A 16640-nucleotide genomic window follows, 5' to 3' on the forward strand; every position below is an offset into this window, starting at 1 on the left:
AGTAAAGCAAGAGATAAAACCCCCAGAAATTTTCTTACAGATTACATTGTAGTGAATTTATTTTGTTTGACTGTTTGGTTGGTTTTAATATCTGGGCACCCACTTGGTAATTTTGATTATCATTGAATATGATTTAGAAGAGTGGAAACTTGTGCATTTTACACGTAGGTAAATGTCTGTCGAAATCTGCTCTCAAGATCATTCCGACATTTACAGAAAGATTGGTAGAGTAGAAAAACATACTGATATGTGCTACTCACTTAGGAAATTATTTCTGCTAACCTCTAGTTATGATTTTTGTTCTCCCTGTTTCTCAGTCTGCTGCTGCTGTAATTGTCCATTGTATCCTTCCAGATACACTGATTTAGAAAGCCTTGGGATGGGACTATGCTTTTCCCACTTACTTATATTCTGTTCAGTACAATGAAGGCCTTGCTCAGTGACTGGTCCTAGTTATTCTGCAGTACTGAACCACTGAGTTTCCTCCTCTCAAAGCATAGTTCCTGAACAAATTACCATGGAAAACATTTGAGAATATTTTTCTTAAGAAAAGATTGAGAACCTCTAGACCTTAGTAGCTCAGAATACAGAAAGCAAGAAAGGTCAAACCTGGTAAGCATAATCTTTTAGAAGCCCAGTAATCCTAAATTTTGAACAGCTGGGATAAACATTTATTGCCAAGTAGTATCAAGTCCTGACATAGTTTTTTTAGGACATTATATCAAGGTCATACTTTGAAACATCTTGTCAAAATATATTGCCCTCAATACTGCAAAGTCTTTGATCTTATATACAATTTTATATTTGCAATGGTGACACTTCTCTGAAGTTAAATGAGTATTGTAGTGTTTATAAAATGGAGAATATTGTTAAAAGACAGTGTTCATAATAGATTTAGCATTTTGATATATGATAGGTATTTAGATACTAACCCCCCACTAGTTGTTTAGTTTAATTCTAAACCAACTGCTAAGGTGTGTTTTATAAATATATATTTATGTTTACTTCTGTCAGAACTTTTCTTGTTCTTCTGCATTTTTATATGACTAGTTCAATAAAACTCATTCTGGACAAAAAAGACGTATGTATCAAAAAATCCAGCCTTTTTGTTTTTGTTATAACTGTTTTCACTGAGTGTAGAATTAGTTTATGTCAAAATAATTTAAGTTGCACTCTATATTTATTAAGATTTTTTTTTCTATTGAAAAGTAGATTTTATGGAGTTGTTATTCTTCAAGCATATATATTCTATATCCCAAGCATACATATGTGTATCTGCTTTGAAGCTATAGTTGTTCTTTTCTTTAAAGCTGAAACTATTTCTGCATTTAATCTCTTGTTTCACTAGCTGAAAATGCAAGCAGTGCTCCCCTTCAAGCAATCCTTACCTCTGAGGATGTGTTTTTTTCTTTATAGTTATTGCTATGCATTGAGTATCATAATTTTAAAGAAGGTTTATTAAGTTCATGAAGAATTAATGACTAGTAAGTCAGGTATAACTATGTTAATATGTAATTGATATTAATTTTGGTCATTGAGCATAATCAGAAAATTAGTGCAAAATGGCAAAAATAATAGTAAAATTTCATTCGAATTCTGCTAGAAGAATACGTGTTACTTGTTTTTGTGATGAACAATTACCTGTCACAAACATGATTTGTTTCTGCAGATATACATTGTTACTCTAGAAATACATTGAATAAAAGGTACCCGCTTTACATCATTGAATGCAAAGTTCCTTTTGAGCTAGATATATCTTCTAGATATTCCTCTTTCCAGTAAAATAAATATTTTGTAGTAGCTAGTGTATTAGGGGCATTTTTTTCCTTACCATTAGTCAGTACAGAATTAAGAGATCTGTGTGGATTTAACATTCCCCTTATAGGCAGAGGCATCTCCTTTTTTTTTTCTCCTAAAAAATCTGTCTTAGCAGTATTTGTAGTTTTTATGCAGTTGTCCAGTATTAAGTCTGATGGATGTTAGAAAATGTGGACTGAACCTGTACAGATCAACTCCACAGTGCATGCCTGAAAGTTTCAATTCTATAGCAAAGGATTGAACTGATGCATTTTTTTCTGTATACACTATGTCTGTCTAGACAGTAGCGTAACAGATCCTTAACATGTAATTTGCTGAATTTGCAAACCTGTGTCACCATAGCACTCATTTATGGCACTGAGAAGGGGCCTTTAGAAGACAGTCACTAAATTGAGGTAACAGTTCTTTACACTGCAGGCAGTGAACGGTATTTTCTTGCCACAGGAGAAGGTAGAGGCAGAGAGTGTCAAGAGGTTTGAAATAGGGTTAGACAACTTTGTGGACAAAAGGTTCACAAACAGATACTAAAGAAGAAAGGCAGAGGTGTATCTTCTATCACCCTTACTCCAGTTTTGTTGGGGACAAAACCCAATGGATTGCAGGAAGTAGCTAGCCTTACATGGTTTCCATAAACAGCATCTTTTACTGCTGCTGCTGACAGGGGTAGAATACCAAGCTAGGCTATTGGCCTGACCCAGCAGTGCATCTCATAGAGCAGGAGAATAAGATAAGAAATGCTCCTCCATATCCTATGAAGTAAAGAACAGAGGTTTGTGAGATTTTACCCTACTTCTTTGGTTGCAGGGCTGCACGGGCCAGAAGATGTAAGCGGCGAGGAGAAGCAGACAGGCCAACCCAATATGGGTGATATGCAACTTCTAGTTTATTTGTGACGCAGTTCACACATATATAGGAGTGGTATTCAGCCACTCCTTCTTGGCACAACAGTATTGGTTAGCCCCCCACAGCTTCCTCCACATTCTCCTCCCAGGTCCGGTCTCCGGCCACCTGTGGGGGCCACCCCCTGCCTGGCTTGCACAGTCCTCCAGAACTCTATGGTTCTGCTCTTAGAGTCGTTCTGCAACAAGAAGACACTGTAAGGAAAGAATCTAGTTCTTAGGGGTAAAGCTTTTAATCCTACATTTGAACAGATCATAAAATTGAGGGGACTGAAGTTGCTGTTGCAAAGTATCTGTGGAGCTTTAGAGACTGCAAAAAGCCTCAGTGTCAAGAAGATTGATGAGCTGCTGCTGCCCTGCAGCTGAGAGGTCCTCTAGCAAGTAGAAATTGCCTGAGAGTGGATCGCTCTCTCACATTGGCCTTATTTTTCAGGATTAAAGGCATTGGACACTGCATAGGAATAGTGTGAAATTAATGAAGCCTCCTAAGGTCATCACATTGCAAAGAGGACACAAGAGAATCTGGGCCTCAGAAAAGCATATGAAGCACTCTTTCGGATACTGCAGCTGGACTCTAACCTCAAGTCAGAGGTGGAGCTGTATGTTATTTTCAGTTTGAAAATTGCTGTAGTATTTGTCTCAAAGTGATATGAATACATCAGCAAAGAATGTTGGGATGGGATAATAGAATATGTATCACAGCTATCTGCTATCTAATCACAGGCAGAAAGGCATTTAGGCAGACCTTCCTTCTCTGCTAGGAAGGATTAGCAATATTTCTAACAGGTTTTTGCCTAATCCTTTCTTACAGATCCCTTCTAATGTGACCTTCTTAATCTCCCAGTCCATTTCCTTGTATCACTGCTACTACTGCTAGAAACCTTTATGTCTTCCTGTCAGTACTTGACTCAAATACTTCTTATTCCTCTGAAGACTTTTTCTTACAACCATCAGCTCTAAATTTATTACACTTCTACTGTTGTCTGTTATAAAGCAAAGGTAAGAAGCACTGGAATTTTAGAAAGATGCGACTTGAGGAAAGTTTTTCCAGCCTTTAAAGAGGCCATATGTAGAAAAAAAATATGAGTAAGAGAGAGACTAAGCTTGCTTGCCATGGTGTGTATAGGACAATAGAATGTTTTCAGAGGTGAGGGATAGCAGAATAAAATACAACAGAACAGAATACTTCATTGGAAGGAACCTACAACTATCATCTAGCCCAGCTGCTGGACCACTTTAGGGGCTGATCAAAACTTAAAGAATGTTATTAAGCACATTTTCCAAATGCCTCTTAAACATTGACAGGCTTGGGGAATTAAACACCTAAGAAGCATTGTTCCAGTGCTTCACTAACCTCTCAGTAAAGAAATGTTTTCTAACATCAAGCCTGATCATCCCCTGGTGCAGCTTTGAGCCATTCCCATGTGTCTTGTCACTGGATACCAAGGAACGAAGCTCAGCAACTCCCTCTTTGTTGTCCCTTCTTAAGAAGCTGCAGAGAGCAGTGAGCCTCCTTTTTCTAATCTTGACAAACCCAGAGTCTTTGGCTGCTCCTCATAGGAAGTGATGTTCTTGAAAGTTTTGTTAATGTTTTAAACACTTCTGGGAAACTAGAAGGTCCAGAATTCAAAATGTGAAAGGTTTTTGTTATATCTAAAGAGCAACATGATGTCAAAATAAGAGAAAATTTAGTTACATAGATTGTTAGTTTTCCATAAGAACACAGATGAAAGGGTCCCACTGTACTAAGACTAAATTAGAACCATAGATCTGCAGATTTTTGAATGGTCCCTTTAAACGGTCACTGATTTTTGTTAATGAATATGGAAATTTGCCTGATTGATTGCTAATTACAAATGAACTACACTATTAGATTAGTGATGGTATTTCATGGACAAAGGAAATTGAATCCTCAAAGTTAGTTTTCTTACAGTAAGCCAAATATTCCCTGGCACTCTGCAGCTCCATTTGCATTTCAATTAGATTGTGGCTCTGTGCCACTAGTTACCATACCTTGTTTTCAGTGTAGTAAGCCTTTGACTGCAAAATTAAAGACCACTAATTTTTTAGTCTACAAGTTGGTTTCCTATGTGTAATTTTTTTTTGTAGTTTACGTATAAAATCAGGTGCTATAGTTCTATCTTTAACTTTAAAGAGATAAATCCAACATGTTTGAAAGCTTAATACCACACATAATTTGAACACATGTATATTATTAACCCTTAAAAAAGCTAATGACAATACCATTGAAAGTGCCACTGATGAAAAATGAGAAGATGCTTCAATTTCCAGAAAAGGACTTTCCAACTTTTTACTTCAGCATGTCTTCAACCTGAATGTTTTACTTCACTGCTTCTTCATTAGCAGGAACAACTTTTTAGTGAATACGAATGCTTCTGATTGATTTTCCTGTTTGGGCCTTTGTTTATTTATTCATTTTTAATTAATATATAAATAAGCAAACATGTCACATAGTTATCTGTTCCTGCAGTTCCTGGATTTTTTTCTCTTTCGTCATTGGTTTGTTGCATCCATTTCTCTAAGTCATTTTTATACTAAAAATCAGTACAGCATAACATACATAATTCTGATGAGGGATAGAGACAATAAATAGAGGTTATGTACATATTTTTTTATTTGATATGCTGAATTGGCCACGTAAAGTCAAGTCGTCTTTTGCCAATTTCTGCATATTTAAAAGCCCTTTTTTTTAAGAACTTGCCTCAAAGACACATAAATAAAAATTGGTAAAGTGCATTCCCCATTTCTAGGCAGTCTCTTTCTCTTTCCTCTTGTAGAACAAGATATCTAAATATTGAATTCTCTAATGTCCTCTCCAGTTCTGAACTGAATATTATGGCAGGGTGCTAAATCAAGATCATTGATATCTTACAGAAATATGGAGTTCTTTGACAAAAACAATAGAAGGAAACAGAATTGGCACTCTTTAAAATTTCTGTTCTTGTTAAGCTGAATTAATATGGAATTTTATATTACATGCCTTTGGAATGACACTGTAGACTGGGAGGGGGGTTGGCACCTGTCACCTAAGACAATAGGTACGAAATAAATGCATTCAAATTACCACTGTACAGATTAGGCAGTGTCAAAGACAATGCCATTATTCTATTGTTAGTATTAAGAGCACACGAAAGACAAATCCAATGAGACATTGTGTATAGAGTTCTCAAAAGTGACTGTTAAGGTAGGAGAAAGTTTAGTGTCAGCATGTTTTAGTGCTGATATCAAATACTTTCCATCTCAGGATGTACCTGATGAATGTTGTTGCTGTTTGCTAGTGTTTTCTTTTCCTGAATTTTAGTATCCTGATTGTTACTGTATTGTATTAAGCTGCATTTTCACTTATTTGAAGTGATAGGCTCCTTCAGGGCTGCTTTAAGAAAAGCCAGACCAATTCTGGTTACACTCTAGTTAGTTCTGAAACTAAACAGGTCCATGTGAATCATCTTTTTAATGACAAACCTTACAAACATACTTTGTGTTGCAGCAATTTAGGTACCCAAAGTGATGACTCAATAGACAGAACCTTGGGGTACAAGTCAGAACTGAACAGTTTTTTCACCTTAATTTTTATGTGCTGGTAAAGATGTTGACTTTTGTATGTGAAGAAGAATCATTCCACTTAGAGCAATTTGAAAATAAGCAAACAAACCTCAGGCTTTTTTTGTGTGTATGTGCAAATGCTGCATATTTAGCACTGTTTTCAGTAGCTTGTTTACTGGTTTGCTTTATGTTCCCTTCCTAATGTCATCAGAGTGCTCCTGGGGAAAAACCTAAAACAGCACACATCAAAATGACAATAGGCAGGATAAGTATTCCCATACTTTGCATCATCTGAAACAACCACAATAAATAATTAAGTGCAACCATAGCATCAAGCAAATGTTTGGCCAAGAAGTGATGTCTCACACTGCATTTTAAATGTCAGCAAAGTCAGACTCTGGCGAACCACTGTATGGAGCCAATTTAATCGCAAGGAATCTGAAGATGTCCCATTTCTGTGCTAAGTGGCAATATGAGTTATTAGCACCAAAGCACAAATGTGCTCAAGGGACACTGGTTGACTGTAATCATCCATGTGTACAGTTTGTATGTGTAGGACTGTGAGGCTCCAATGGAACTGTCTTAAAAGCTATGGCTTTTTTTTCAGGTGTCTTTTTAGGAAACCACAATGTCAAACCTATACAGAAAGAAACTACAAATGTCTCTGAGCAGTCACTCTTGCTTTCCCTCTGTCCCTACATATAAGCATGCTCTTTCAAGTTTTTTGTGGTCTCATCTGTGTCCCAGGTCCCAGCTGGCTTCATGAAGTCTTGAAGAAAGAGGGGTTGCTATGTACTATGGATTCACTGTTTCCAGCTGCTCTGGAACCTAGCAGGTAGTTGATAATGCTTCAGGCCCCATCTTTTTTGTGTAGTAATTCTTCCTTTTGCCAGTCCAAATAGTTGGTGTTAATGGATGTTGGAGGCAGTTTACCTCACTAACGGTAGATCACCAGGTAATACTCTCTCCAAATCACTAAATATTAGAAATTCTTTTGTTTAGTCTCTGGAAAAGCATTACAGGTATGAATTGCAAGAATATTATGGTGATTCAGTACATTAAAAGAACATAAAGACTATTCTTCAGTATAGTCTTTGATATAAGCACTTAAGTCCTCAAGTGGAGGTAGGCATCCAAATACTCACTCTGAGAAAGAAGAAGCTGAATCTCACCCATTAACTGCATGCAGAAGAAGTCTGCAGTACTCTTAAAATACATTTTAAAAAATACAGCTGCTTCTGGGATTTTAATTTGTTCAAGGAGATCAGTTATGGAGTGAATATCCTATTACAGTTTAAAGATACATTAATGTTTTCAAATCTTCCTCAGTTTAAAGTTGTTGCCATAAAGGGATTTAAAACAAGGCTTTCTACTTTGATCTGCTTGACTCAGATACTCTAGTGTCTACTGTGAAGATATATAAACACCTAGCTAGATTGCATTGATATATAAGCAAATTCTTGGCTAGCATAAATCAGCATAACTTTATTGAAGTCAATAGAACTATATGGAGCCTCCATTGAACAGGAATCTCCTGCTGATCCAGACTGAGTATGAATTTATCTTTTGGAACTACTTCATTGTGTGCTTCCAGCTGTATCTTTATTAAAAAAAAAAAAAAAAAGTCCACAGGTACCATTGATATATCAGCTTTGAGACTTGTGAATTGAGTGTGGATTTTTTAACAAATAGATAAATGAGAAAAAAATAAAGAACAAACTTTATTTTAATACTTTTATAAGATAAAAAAAAAAGAAAGTGGTCTTTGATTCTCACAAATTTGCACTAGACATTAGGAGACTACAGGAAATCTCAAGGAATTCATACCAAAACATGGAATGCTGTAGTGAATTTGTTCCTGCTGCATGTGAACACTCTTCTTTTTCTTTTATTTTTCTGTTCCTGTATTAGTTATGTCAGAAAAGTCCTAGAATCTGTCTTGGACACTTTACTGTAATATTACCTGAGAACAGAAGGCTCTGTTCTCTTCATATGGTATTTAAGGAACAACTCTGTGGTATGTCTTAAGAGTTTTATTGGTTTAGATGTCAGCTTTCAAGGATCTGGCAGCCAAACAGTAGTTGAAATAGTTTTGTGACTCAGCCTTTGTACAAGGGATTCTTGGCAAAATTACAAATTTAACATCTATTGGTGCATATCTTAAATAAGTTGCCTTTGTCAATTGCTGTACTGCACTGTTGGAGCAGTTTATTAGATTAAAACTCTGTACAGAGATCTATCTACTGCTGTATCATCCCATATTAGAGTCCCATCTTTAGTGATGTGTCTTTGTACTAAACTCAGGAATTATGGACATGAAAATTGTAAAATCTGAAAATAATAATAAAAATAAAAGTAATAATAATGCAGCACTGTAGATGTTATTTTGCCTGTTAGGGTGGATTTGACCTTAATGATACACTGCATATATTATTGTCTAAATTACTTTTGTAAGACTTCCACAGTAATTAAAGTGGCTGTAATTATTAATTGGTGGCTGTTACACATGGATTATGGTCAGTGACTGTTGCGACTATAAATATGCGGTTTTAGGAGAAGTGGTTACCTTTACGTGATCAGTGAATTATTTCTGTATTTGCATCTATATTTGGTAAGAAATATCTACATCCACCTGGATATAGAAGGTCTACTTTTTAATATGGGTTACTTTTTTTTTTTTTTTAACCAATAAAATAGTAAGAGCCTTAAGAGCAAATTATCCAAATGGGGACTGATTTTAGATAGTTCTTATTTATTTTATGTATAAATATCTTTTAGAATGTTTGCTTTTTATAATGCTTAATGAGCAATTGCTTAAGTATTTGAGTAAGAAAGTTTACAATATTCAATAATCATTTCCATAGTGTATTTACAATGTAAAATATAAAATCATTTTGACTTTTATCTTCTGCTGCTACTCTTAGTACATCTATTCTTGAGCTAGTAATTAAACATTAAGTGCCACATTTCAGAGGTCATGAACATGTACACTGATTGCAATACAGTATTAATATACTTACAGAGATAGATATTTTAAGTTTTAAAGCAGACATAGGAAAACTTAATCAAAGAATCAGCCAATTCAGTCTCTTCCACACTAATAAAACCTGAGATTTTTATATGCTTCTGCATTTTCTGCTTCTGAGATATCAAATTTTAACAGAAAATTCCTATCCTATAAAAAAATTGATGAAACTGGTAATTTAGGGAAGAAAAAAACTCGTCATGAAAAATTCCCTACATTTTGCAAATACATGTACTTGAACAGTTCAAGTACATCCTTTTTTTCCAGAAAGCAATATTGTTGTATGAATGTTGTATATATATGTATATATGCAATATATGTTGTATAAATAAACCAGAACTAAATAGCTGGGTACCTTTTAAATTTTTAATGTTTTGTGCGTTGTCATTGATTACTACACAAATCATCAGAGAGATGACAGCTGAATGTTTTTTATTTGTTATTCCTTTTAATAAACTTACTTATACTTTAATTTTTTTTCTGTAAATGTCCTTTGTGTAAATATTACCACAGAGTGTCTGTTAACTACAACCACTCCGTGGACAATGATGGCTGAGGAAATCAATAAAATATACACATAATGTGATGTATTTCTATGATTTACACTATTTGGACTACGGTCCTCGGGACATGATCTGCTCAGGCAGCCTTCCTGAACTCTATTCCACCTTGTGAACTGTCCCTTAGCATAACTTAATTGGTTCTGCAACATCCTGCCTGCTGGGAGTTCCTTATGCTCTAGCAACTCCTGGAAGCCACAGGCTTATATTCAGAGACATGTTCTTCTCAAAAATGGCATACAGCCAAAGATTATGCATTCATGGCCTTCGTCCTAAAATGCCCTCTGCCCCCAACTGCAGCTGTAGTATCTGTTCCATTATTGGTCATGAATGTCATTGATGATATACTGCCATTTCAGACAGAATCAGTGGCTGTCAAGACAAAGTCAGAAATGAGCTTTGCTTTTATTATCACTGCTGGCAATGGCTGGGGGGAGCAGGAGGAGTTGTTCATGTGAAGACTTCTCTCCTGGCCACTAATATCAGACTACATTACTATTCCAAGCTTATTTAAGCCCCTGGTCTTTCATAGCATGTGGACCTCAATGTTTCTTGTCTAATAGTTACAGTAGTTCAAATAGATGCTTGAATCTCAAATAGATTTTTGAATCTTAACATGTTTGAGAAAATATTGGGATAATGCCATTTGGCATTTTGGAATATTAGCCTATTCAGCACAAGGAAGGCTAATTTTTTTATCACCTTCACCAACTTCTTTCTTACTGCCAGTTTGGGTGCCATTCATCATCTATCTGACATGGTTATTCAGCAAGTCGGAACTGATAAATCTGAATTATCTGATCTCACTTCTCAGTATGCATGTCATCCTTAAACAAATGCAAAATCAATTCCAAACCAAAGGGTATGCTCCTGCCAACTGTTAACAATTGACTGTGGAGTAAGTTACATGTTTCCTAGTGATTAGCAAATGTTGGCAAACTTTGTGACTCGCAGCTTAGTATGGGAATTAGGATCATGCACATTCTTTGAGGAGGCAGTGAGGTAAAGCACATAATGGCTCTTGTGTTCTGAAACATAATTTCCTATCTAATTAATTCTCTGCATCCTTCTCTCCTTTTCCTATAATGAAAAAAAAAATGTTATAAAAGTCTTCTTAACTACTAAAGTTTCTTTAAAGTACAAAATGGACAGAGGAGAGGAAAAAATCTAAAAATGACAGCTCAGTACTTCCCTGAGTCCACGTGTCTATAGCATATCACCAGGCACAGGCCTGACTTAGCAAGCCTTCCATCTAAATAGCCAGCTCACCTCCCAAGGGGTAGACAAGCAAAAGTCACTTTTTTACTGGGTGGCATCAACTAACTAACTAGAATCAGCTTGTTAAAATTAGCTGAATCTAATGTTTTTGAGCCTGTACCAAAATGAGCTTGAGGTGGTTAAAAAATGCTCACTTCTGCCAGCTGTGGGTTTCCATTTCTCATCTGGAACATATGCTTAGTGTGGCATTAAATCACCCACAGTGCACACACAGCCTCCCTTTCAGGGTCATCCAGAAGGGCTAGTTGTCTGCTGAGCATAAACCTCTTCAGCATTTCCATTCTTAAGGGAAGGAGAAACACAGCTTATTTATAAGCAGTTCATGTAATAGGCAATTGAGCTGGGTTATGGAATGACCTTCAAGAGACATTAAACTTCCATGTGTACCTGAGAACACCCAAGGTTGTTGCTGTTCTTTCTCACCACCAGTTATTGATGGAATTTAACATGTAGAAAGCCAGAACATCAAACTTGCTATTAACTGCATGTTACTAGCCATACAGACTGAATGCTGCTATGACAATGCGTTTATAGTTCAGAAAAGGTGTGAGAGTAGGGTTCTGAATCAGAACAAGTCTAGCGGGTTAGGTAGAATTTATCACTGAAGGTTTTTAGATGCACTCTTCTCAGGTATGTACATAACAAAATAAAACCTTATAAATATTAACTCAGAAGACCCTTCCCTACCAAGTGATACTGGAACCTCAAGTTGTTAAAAAAAAACAAACCCAAACTAATCAAAATACTAGAGCACTGCATGAAGAAATTGAATTTCTGTGGAAGTTTTAATGTGGATTCATTTAATTAGTTTGGAGAGATTTTTAATATAGAGAGACCATAAGATAAACACAAATTAAAGAATAACTTCTTCTGAAGTATGTTTAGAGGGGGCTATTTTATGCCTACTGTGTGTGGTTTTATATCTTTAATTTGCTGAATAAAAACAAAGATGTTTCTTTTTCTCTGTTTAGTGAAAAACCCCTGGAGTTAAAAGCATGAATATAAGTGTACATACATTTTCATGTAACTGATCCTTATTGTAATCTAGAGAGCAATATAAAAATCCTTTAGGCAGAGATAGCCAGCTATCTCCTATAACTGTGTCCAGCATTACAAATAGTGTAATATGGTATGGGTTTTTTTACTTTTATTCTTGAGCTTTAGAGATTTCCAAAGATTAAAAGTAGATATCACATTTAAAAAACATGAAAGCACCTACTGAATTCTCCTTCACTAATTATTGCAAGATCAGTTCTCTTCATCAAATGAGAGATTTTGAGATCTAAAATATGAGAAGTTAATAGAACCTAGTATGTCCAGTTATAATACTTAATTTTCTGTTGATTCACACACAGTGAGTCATTGCACATAATAATTCAACATCTAATTCGTAACGCAAAAATATAAATTTTTATGAAGTTTCTGAGATGCTCCATCTGTGGCGGTGTTCAAGGCCAGGTTGGATAGAGTCTTGGATGACATGTTTTAGTGTGTGGTGTCCATGCCCATGGCAGGGGGGTTGGGACTAGATGGTCTTAAGGTCTTTTCCAACCCTAGCTATTCTTTTATTCAATGCTTCTGTGTCTTTCAAGCAAAGTCTTGGGAGTTTTTATTTGTGTTTACATGCTTATTTTACTTCATTGTTTGTAACAGCAGACCTAAGACAAAACTGCAGTACTGTGTTTGCACAAATCTGAACAGGATAGAGTACGTTCAAAGTCAGTAAAGCGTAGAAGGAAAAAATATGTCTAAAATATAAAACCACTGAACAGAGTGGATTTTCTGAAGTAAGCAGACATCCATACTTTATCACATTCACTAGGCTAGCTGTTTGTTTACTTCACCAGCATGAGCACTTCACTTGAGTCACACTTTCTTAGCAATTCTCCATATTTGATTGATTTTTTTTTAATAGCTGACTGTCTTCTCAAACTTGGATAGTTTTCAGATGCATTTGTGCAAAAAGCTTACAGGTTAATTTCTTCATATATAATTTAGAGGACAATATGTCTTATTCTGCATGTTAATTTTCATACTGTATAAATTTACTACTAATCAGGTACTTTACTCCTTTAAAGAGGTAGAAATACTTTGTGACCTTTAATGAATAGGTTAGTTCCTTGCCTTCTAATATAAAAATATTTTCATAGTTTTTCTTTGTGCAGATTAACTTTTTGAAATGCTTATTAATAATTGGTCTATTCTAACAATCTGTTTTCTCTTCTTTGAGGTTAGTGCTTGAAAACATCCTCCTCTAATACGACAATACTCTTTTTTCTAGTGTTTTTTTTTTTTTTTTACCATTTATTGTTTCTTTAGGGCAACTCTGAAAGAGGAATAATTAAGCTTTTTTCAAAATATTCTGAAAAATTGACTATTTTATGCAAGGAGAGAAAAGTTAATCATGTCCCAGGTAATAAAAATTTGGATTTTGTTGTAGACTTACTTATTCCTAATTAGTTTTCTCTGTTATATCTCATCTGATGGTTACTTCTTAAAAGTACTTTTTTGTTCTTACCACATGATGATGCTTTGTGCTGCATAATGGGTAATCTGTCCTCATCAATCTTGTGTCTCCAGTTGAGCTACCTCAGAAATCTGTCTTTTATGATGCTTTTTGGGAAAATAAATCAAGATAAGAAAAAATAATAAAGATATAGAAAACACTGTATAATTACTTCCACTAAGAATATCTTTAAAAATAAAAATTATTCATAATGCATTTTTTTAATTTATTAACTATTTTTAAAATTATTTTTTTATGCTTTAATACGTGTAAACTCTTTCTTGAACCTGTAGTAATACATAATATTTATTGAAAAAAGTTCTCAACTTGCTAGCCTGGTATGGGGAGAATTGTTTAACCAAACCACTGAGGCTGTTGCATCTTCAGCATTTATTTTGCAAGATTCAAAAGGATAGTGCAGTAACTGCAAAGAGGAAGAGTAATGGCTAAATTTGCCACTGGATGTGATTTTATTTAGCATCCCCTAAAATCTTTTTTTTTAAAAGTGCATTCTCAGTTGGTCCTAACAGACTTCTCAGGCTTTTACAAATAGCCAAGAAACTATCATCAGAATAATTGAGTTAAGTTCTTTGGCATATGATCCTCAGACTTAATATCTTACAGCCAGGTTCTTAGCACAGACTTGCTGAACCTTTTCTGGGACCAAAAATCTGTGTAGCATGTGAACATATAACCGTAAAATTACAGATGAGAGACTGAGACCATTTTCCCCTCAGGTTTGGTGCTTTTGAACTAAGTTTCACACTTCATGTTAAGAGAATCATATCATCAGCTTTTCAAATTTTTAATTTTATAGTACTTGATTTGTGGCTTAGTATTCAAAGATGATATAGCTATGTCCCTAGATGTGCTGTTTACATTGTATCACTAAGACCTAGGTAATTTCTTGTTTTCAACATATACTGTAAAAACTAACATCAGTTCTAGAAAAAGATTAGATCAGTAGTTGGCATAATGTCACAAAACCGTAGCAGAAAAGCTACTTCAGAACATTTCAGCCTATTGTACTTGGAGCTCTTCAGCAGTCTGTTCACATTAAATCCTTGACTGTGCCAGGAATATCCAGCTATACTCCACACAGGACTTAGAATAGCTCTCCACCTGTTGTTCCCTTACAGACAGGTCTTTCTTGTGACAGCAGAAAGGGACTAAAGCTTTTAGGCTTTCTTTAAACAAAGCATATGATAGTAATCTTCTGCATTTTTTTGTCTTTGCATAAAAAGATAAAGAGGGTCAACTTTTTTCTATTTCTTTTTTCCCCAGGTAACAGTTTACTAGTAAGTATTTTTTTTTTTTTTTTTTACTTTTCAGTACTTCCAGCTATTACCCTGAAAAAAAGAAAAAAAGGAAGAATTGTTTGAGAACTGTCTTGCAGATTAAAGAAGCCAGTAGGGTTTGGGGGGCCGACTCCTTCTATCTGTTTATGTTATTTCCCATGTCTTCATCAGCTTCATCAGCAGGAGACACAATATATCTGTGACACTGTGATCTTTTTGCATTTATGGAACATTTCAGTAAAACAATATTTTTATTCAAACTCTCTGTTGGAAAAATGTATTTTTCAATGATGGAATCACAACAAACAGTGATAAAGTAATTAAAAACATATATGTTCAGATAATACTAGAATTTTCTGTGTTTGTAGTATTAATGCACCTGAACCAGTGCCAAAAAATAGTTACATGTTTCAAACTGCAGAAAAAAAGGCTCACTTTTTTCACCCCTTGGCTATCATCAGATTTTCACTGTTCCCTTTCTGGTTTGTTCTGTTATTATGGAATTCTTTGAATTGCCTAAGCAGTCAATAGAACTACTTACCTACTATCCACAGTTCTTGACATCAGCTAAACAATGCATGAAAGTGTTTTATAGAAAGAGGCAGAAGCAGAAGAGATATGGAGAAACTAGAGATATGAAGTGACATTACACATTTTACGAAATGACAAAGAAAACACACTGATAGTCAAAAGCCTCCAACAGCAGCAGCATTTTAAGAAGACTCAGTATCAAAGCCAATAAGATTGTTCATAGCCTTGGCAAAGGGAAAAAGATTTTGTCATTGTTCTCTGTCAGTAAATTCTCCCTGAAAAAAAAAAAAAAAAGAAATGTTCCTAGGACAGAATAATTAATGCAAAGAAAATTTACTCCTAGCAAATAAATAATGTTTTTAGAAGCAGAATCATATCCAAAGGAAAAGTTTATGGCTTAGTTAACATCTTTGATAATTACATACTCCCATTCTTTTCACTGCAGTGAGAACTTACTTTTAGTTCATTTTGTGTGGTGTCAAAATCTTTCCTTACATTGGTGGTGTGTGTGGCTCCTTTCAGATGTTCTTCTTATTCTTCTTTTTTGGCATTCTGCTCTGTCAAAATTGTAACTTAGCTATGCTTATTGGCATTAATTGGAAAAATTACAAGACTGCTTATGCTTGGTATAGGAATGACAGGTTTTCAAAGAATTTTATTGGCTTGACATTGCTTTTAAGCTGTTAAAGTAATCTGCTGATGTACGGATTTCAAATCTTACCTTTATTTACCTGGTGAAAAGTTTCAATTCTCTTTCAGGCTGGCTAAGTTGTGACTGTTGGTGTGATTATTTACTGAGTAAACAGTAAGGTTGTATGGATCAGACATTAACCCCTGGGTGTGAAGCAGCACTCTAGCTATATGTTCCAATAATTTTAAGAGTAATATTATTTGCAAATAACACTAGAAAATATGTGTAAATGACAAATGGTTTAGCATTAATTTGAAGGCTTTTTGTGTCAGACTTCATACACTTACCAATGGAGTATGGCATTCATGCAAATTTTTAGTTCATTCAATTTATTGAATACAATGGACAGCTATTTACTCAAACTCTTGTCAAAGATAATGGACAGTTTATGTGCTTACCTAACTTTTTATTATAGAGGGAATTTTGAAAAAAAAACAATTAATTTAACAGTGAGAGGAGAGTAGTAGGAA

Source organism: Pezoporus wallicus, unplaced genomic scaffold (genome assembly GCF_028554395.1).
Source record: "Pezoporus wallicus isolate ANWC-B61680 ecotype Strahan unplaced genomic scaffold, APGP_CSIRO_Pwel_v1 contig_7331, whole genome shotgun sequence".
In the NCBI taxonomy this organism is placed as follows: domain Eukaryota; kingdom Metazoa; phylum Chordata; class Aves; order Psittaciformes; family Psittacidae; genus Pezoporus; species Pezoporus wallicus.